The sequence below is a fragment of the Pelobates fuscus genome, chromosome 13 (assembly GCF_036172605.1).
Source record: "Pelobates fuscus isolate aPelFus1 chromosome 13, aPelFus1.pri, whole genome shotgun sequence".
Lineage (NCBI taxonomy): Eukaryota > Metazoa > Chordata > Amphibia > Anura > Pelobatidae > Pelobates > Pelobates fuscus.
In genome coordinates, this window is record NC_086329.1 from 48,103,817 (window position 1) to 48,111,020 (window position 7,204).

Genomic DNA, 7,204 nt, shown 5'->3' on the forward strand with positions numbered 1-7,204 from the left:
CCATCGTACCTGTACCCATAAGAGAAATATTCCAGGGTTATTATTCTCCCCTGTTTTTGGTCAAGAAGCCGGAAGGAAAATGGAGACCTATTCTAGACCTCCACCAGCTCAACCTTTACCTGAGAGTCAGAAGATTTCGCATGGAATCCATTCGCTCCATCATTCCTGTTGTTCATCACCAAGATTGGATGATATCAGTAGATCTCAGGGATGCCTATTTTCATGTCCCTATCACGATCGCCCATCAAAAGTTTCTCAGGTTTTGTGTCCGGAAAGAACACTTTCAATTTCAGGCCCTTCCTTTTGGTATAAGCACGGCCCCAAGGACCTTCTCGAAGGTTCTGGTCACCATCATTGCCTTGCTCAGAAAAGAAGGTGTAGCGGTGTTTCACTACCTGGACGACATCCTGGTAGTGGCCCCGGACCTAGGATTAATATTCCAACACAGACAACTAGTCCTCGACACTCTATCTCATTTCGGTTGGCTCATCAATTACGAGAAGAGTCACTTGCATCCTTCAAGAGAACTGATATTCCTGGGAGCAAATTTCAATACAGACACGGCGATTGTATCCCTCGCACACGACAGAAAGATCATACTTCAAGATTGGATAAGGGACTTCAGACTGAAGACTTCAGCCTCGGCAAGATAGTTTATGAGGCTCCTGGGGACTCTCTCCTCTACAATAGAGCTTGTCAGGTGGGCTCAGTGGAACCTTCGCCCTCTTCAGCAATTTTTTCTGAAAAATTTCAGGACCAGCTCGAGGGATTGGGAGACACTGATTTGCATTCCTTTGGTTCTGAAACAGAAGCTCCTTTGGTGGATGTCGTGGGAAAATATCTCCCGAGGATTCCCCTTGCGGGAAATAGATTGGGTGGTCATTACGAAGGATGCCAGTCTGACAGGTTGGGGGGCGCATTTAGGCAATCAATTTTTTCAAGCAAAATGGCCTCCGAAAACTCAATGCTTGCCTTCCAACATCAGAGAACTAAGAGCTACTTTCCTGGCTCTTCTTCATTTTCAACATGTCATCGGGCATTGCTGGGTCAAGTTGAGAGTGGACAACAAAGCAGCTGCTGCCTACATGAACCATCAAGGCGGAACAAGGAGTGTAGCCCTGATGAGAGAGATTGTTCCCATTATGACCTGGGCTCAGAATCATGTGGAGGGCCTGTGTGCCACCTATCTCCCAGGGAAGGAAAATGTATTAGCAGATTTCCTCAGCAGACACCTGATAGAAGCTTCAGAATGGCAACTTTCCAGGAGGATCTTCACCCAGTTGGTCCAGAAGTGGGGTCTTCCTCAAGTAGACCACATGACGACCTTTCGGAATGCGCAGGTTCCATGCTTTGTGTCGAGGAGATACCATCCAAAGGCGGTTGCTCAGGATGATCTATCCATCAATTGGGTATTCAATCTGGCTTATGTCTTTCCTCCGATTCCCCTCATACACGCTGTTCTGAGAAAGATCTCCAAGGAACATTGCAAGGTGATAGCTGTCCTTCCCTTCTGGCCTCGTCGCCCTTGGTTTCCCCTGTTACAGAGGCTATCGATGGACCTGCCTTGGGAACTTCCAGTCTCAGAAGACCTGCTGATTCAGGGTCCATTGTTTCATCCGAGCCTCACAAATTCAGGCTCCATGCATGGCTATTGAGAGGAAGTCTCTAGTTGAACATGGCCTTTCGGACCAGGTTATCTCAACCCTGTTACGTTCCAGGAATCATTCTACTTCTTCTACTTACCATAAGGTATGGGAAGCCTTTGCACGATGGTGTAATTCCACGGTTCAAGATTTAGGTTCCCCTTCCGTGTCTCAGGTTCTGGGTTTCCTACAAGCAGGCCTGGAGAGAGGCCTTCAACTTAACACGCTTAAAGTGCACTGCTCGGCTCTTTCGGCTCTTTCTGGTGTTCGTTGGGCATTAAATCCTATTGTGATTCGATTCTTCAAAGCAGTCATAAGGATTAGACCTCCTATCAAGGGATTCTCGGCTCCTTGGATTCTGCCTCTGGTTCTGCAGGCCTTGACGGAACATCCCTTCGAACCTATCGATGAGGTCCCTATGCAGGTTCTTTCTCTAAAGACCCTGTTGTTACTGGCCTTGGTATCTGCTAGGAGAATGTCAGATATTAGAGCACTGTCGTCTGAGGAACCGTTCACTACCTTCTTCGATGATAGAGTTGTGCTACGACCTAGACCTGAGTTCCTTCCTAAGGTTGTTACATCCTTCCACCTGAATCAAGAGATTGTCCTGCCGGGGTATTTTCAGGAGCCATCATCTCCTGAAGAAGAAAGATGCCATACGCTAGACCTGAGGAGGTGTCTTTCCACATATATTGGACGCTCAGCTAATTGGAGAAAGTCTCCCCAATTGTTTGTGATACCTCGGGGTTCTCGTAAAGGTGAAGCAGCCTCTGTCGCTACCCTTTGTTCCTGGACTGTTCAGGCTATTTCTAGAGCTTACAGGACGAAACAGGTTCCAGTTCCCAAGGACATCAAGGCACATTCCACAAGGTCCATTGCTACTTCGTGGGCTGCAGAGTCAGGAGTTCCTGCAGAGAGTATTTGTAAAGCTGCCAATTGGTCATCTTTGAAGACATTTGTACGTCACTACAGAGTGGATGTCTCTTCTCATTCTGATTCAGAGTTTGGCCTATCAGTCTTGAACTCTTATAAGCCTTAAGTGGATATTAAACATTTTTTGTAGCATGACTTACCCTCCCTGAGTGGTTATTGCTTTGGGAATCTCATATGTTAAATGCTGCCATGATTAGCCAGGAATAGAGAAAATGTATTGATACTTACTGTAATTTTCTTTTCCTGGCTATTATTCATGGCAGCATTTGGTCTCCCGCCCTCTCTTGGTTTATTTGTCTTGTTACTGGACTGAGGTGTGGAGGATACTCGGGTACCTAATATACTAGGGGAAGGTTTGCTTAATTGTTTGATTGATTGTGTTTCCTGTCCTGAGGGTTAGAGGGAGGAGCTAAACCCATATGTTAAATGCTGCCATGAATAATAGCCTTAAAAAGAAAATTACGGTAAGTATCAATACATTTTCTCTAATAATGAAACTGGCAATATACATTTTTACTTTCACTTGTAATATGGCATTTTATAAGGATAATTTCATTTTGGTTCAGTGAGCAGGAACAGACCAGATGCCTGCTTTAAAATCACCACCAAAAGGTCCAGTATGGCCATGGTGTTTCATAGATTGTTTTTTTTGTTTGTTTTTTTTTATATTATTTGTGTTTCATCCTAGTTCTTGACAACAACTAACTATCATTTAGAAGGTGGGTGCTGGCACAAATTCTAAATTATTCCAGGGCATTGATAATGTTGGCATTGCATTTGTTGTGTATATAAAATAGAATTGAGAGGAAATGTTGCTAAACCAGTCCATTGATATAAATATCATTATGTGACCTTACTTCTAAATAATCCCTCTCACTGCTGTGTTCTCCTTGACATTACAATCACTCATACCCAAAATGTGCTAATTTTCCCTTCAAGGAAGAGCGGCTTTAAAATATGCAGGTTAATGCAGCTGTAGTCATCTGGTTACTTAATTAAGCCTAACTTAATATAATAGCATTAACAATGTCATTGCTGGATCTCAGACTCTGTCCGTCCAGATGTTGAAGGTCTACAACTTCCATATGTCTTTGAATGCGGTAGATATCCAGAGATTCATGGGAGTTGCAGTTTAGACAAATCTGGAGACTAAAGTTTGAGATGCCTAGGTTAGAAACGTAAGCTTTAGACCAAATATCAGTATTACTGGACGATATCATAGCTAAGGGTTAAACACATGGGGAACGTAGAGCTTTATAAAGAGACACTGTGACTGGCCGGGGCAGGCTCTGCGTAGACTGTATGTTTGTAATTAAGTGGGAACACCATATCCTTTTAGTTTCCAAACACAGAATCTTTCATAAATTCCAAAATATTTGAAACAGATCACAGATAGCATTGGTTTCCAACTTATGTAGAACTTGCAAGTATTCACAGAATAAGAAAGTCCTATACCACATATTTAGCTATTACCAGGAAGTTTTGATTGGATGTATGTAAGGGAATAATTTTCAGCAATTTACTGTGTAAATATTTGCTCAAAATTCTCAAAGATAAATCTAATTTATCCGGGCAACCCAGCCCAATCGGCAGCCGTTTTCCCCTCACACTATATCAATATTTCCAGCATTCAATTTCTGAATCATAAGTATGTTGGCTGGAAATCTTAATGGTAATGAGAAAGAAATAAGAATTGTTTTTAGATTGCAACGAAGGTCTATTTATGGGGTGTGGGATTTGGCCATTGAAATGGGAAAAAGAAATCTTAAGTAAATACGTTAGACTTTAATTGTGTTGTAAAACCATTGAAAGACTACAGGGAGTCACCAATATATTTGGTCCTAGGAAAACAGGAGGTTAATTTTAAAAATAAAAAAAGAGAGAGAAATTCTCAATGCAGTTGGATAGAGCTCAGATTTTTTTTCCTTAAATGAACAAATATCCTTTCTGTATCTACACCAAAAATAACAAAGATATATGTAGGACGTACTTTACTTCTCCAGCTAATAAAGTGACATAGAGATCAGTGTATATGCCATTTTTACAGTCCGTTAATAGTATGCTGCCTTGTCATATAGAACTTAGTGAGGGCATGATTGTAACAGGGTCAATCAGGCAAATTAAACTGGTCCCCCATTCTTTATACAGCTGGAGAGCACTTTGCTTAATATTTGTTAGAGCAGGTGGTGTCCGTCACCTCATCTATCCCCAGATCCTTGCAATATGACCTGTGCCATTAACTGCCATTAAGCTATACATGGTGATTCATTAGCTATAATACATTGAGCATTCAATAAATATTTCTTCTTTTGTAATTTAATATGGGAGGGATTAATGCTGCATATATGCAGGATGGTAGGGGAAGTATTGGGTAAATATAAGTCATGCAGGAAGATTTTAAGTAAGAAATAATATAGAATTTTCAATAATTAAATTAATTTTTTTTAATTGTGTATACTGTTTTAGTGGCAATAGTACCCTATTATATAATGCAATAAACGGACACTCCACATGTCACGTGAAATGTGTAGGTCATACTTCCAACATTTCAAACAGGCAAAGATAGACACTTTCATTTTAGTGGTGTGAGAGGTGATGTGGCCAGGGATGGGGCTGTCTTGAGAAATTATACGTGACTTACTAATAACAAGTTATGTAACTAAAATGTAGTTTTGAAGAAAAACAGTGTATTCAATTTACACAGTCACAATGTAAAGAAGGGAGACAAACCTGGATAGTTACACTTTCAATCCTGTGGCTGATATGGTATGGGTAAAATGTATCAACTATGCCATTCCTCAAATAACTTTTTACAGTGTGAACAATACCCTTCTGGTGAACATATTAGGAAATGGTCAATCCACGAAACAAAGACTTGAGTCTAGTTAAAGTGCTTATCGAGTAGAAGCGCGTGGATGATGATGATAATTCATTCAAGTAAAATAAAAGAAATTAAAGACTAATTTCCCTTGAAGTTGCTGCTTTGTTTTTCTTGTATCTTATTTACACAAATTGCTTTCTAAACAAGTTTATTGTAGTCTAAAAATACATCACTGTCAGCATTATTTCTGCAGAGCTTTGTTGTACACTCAGACACACTAAGAATTTGGAACTCCTTGAAAAAAAGTCCATTAGGATAGAAAAAGAGACCGAGGGATTTGGGACCAAGTGTCTCCTAAACAGGGACACTTTGGTGGTATGTAGGTTATGTTACAATTAATGTTGCCTTTCTAAAGCATGTCTTATATCTGAAATCAAGTCCTAATTCCAGTTGTTGTCCTTGGTCAGCAATTGTTCCAGTTCAGTTAATTGAATTCTACAACGAAAAACAAAACAAACAAAAACAAGAAGAATCGCTGTAATTAAATAGATTAAGCTTAAAAACTGCCAATCATGTTAAAACCTTAAAAACACATTTCCATTGATGCTTTTGAGCCAAAATAAGGCAAAGCAATTACAAAATAAATAAAGGTTTCCCAATTTAACTTATAAAGTTAAAGACTAATAACAGAATAATTTAACTCATTTTAAACCAACATTTCAGTGAATATCTCACTCATTTGATGACTATAGGGCTGTATAAATCTGCAAATGCAAGATATACTGGCACGTGGTCATTAAAATCCAGATTATGATCAGTGGGTTAGGAATATGACCTATTATAGATTAATATATATTTCCCCTGACTCCAAAGAGAAGAAATCTATTTTAATTCTAATAATTCATATACATTTTGGCGGACCGAAGTGGGCACATTCCAGTGGCATTGCAACTTATGCTAATACGGCTTATATCCATTCAAACATCATCTGAAGCACACTGATTACACTAACCAAAATAATACAGCCTCTACCTATTTAAACCTACCTGTCCCAAACATTGTTGCCCTTTTGTTGTTCCAGTTAGCCCAATAGTGCTTTCTTGTGACCCTCTGTTTTCTGGTACTTGACCCTTTGCATTGTTTACCAATTATCCTGACCTCTGTGTTCCTTAACCCCTTAAGGACACATGACATGTGTGACATGTCATGATTCCCTTTTATTCCAGAAGTTTGGTCCTTAAGGGGTTAAACTTGGCTTGTTTTCAATTATTCTTATTTTTCCTGTCTTTAACCTTGGCTATTATTCTGACTACTGTATTCAATTAAGCCTGGTCATTGTAAGGATCAGTACATGGATTGTCTCTCCCTTCTTGTGTACTGGGTTCATGTGCTTTGGTTCCTACCCTATCCTGACATTTGGTAAGAAAGTCTAAAAAGATTCTATTCATACAGCTGGACAAAATCACTGGCTTTGTTGGTCATATGTATAGTTCATTCTCAGGAACTGTTAGATTATATGCTAACTAAGTATTATTTCGGAAGCAAGATCAATTTAATTTTGCTGTTTTAGGTCCACTAATTAAAAACTGATAATCATCATAATGGGTGGACCAGTTGGAAAACATTTTACAAAAATCCATTTAAAAAAAAAAAAAAAGAAAAAATGAGTAAACAGGAATCATGTTGTAAAATAATTAGATGAAACGTTGATAGAGCCAAAAGATTTACTTTATACTTCATAGACATATTTCTGTATGGAAAAACCTTTTCACATAATCATTAATAATTAATCGCACAGGGATCTAAT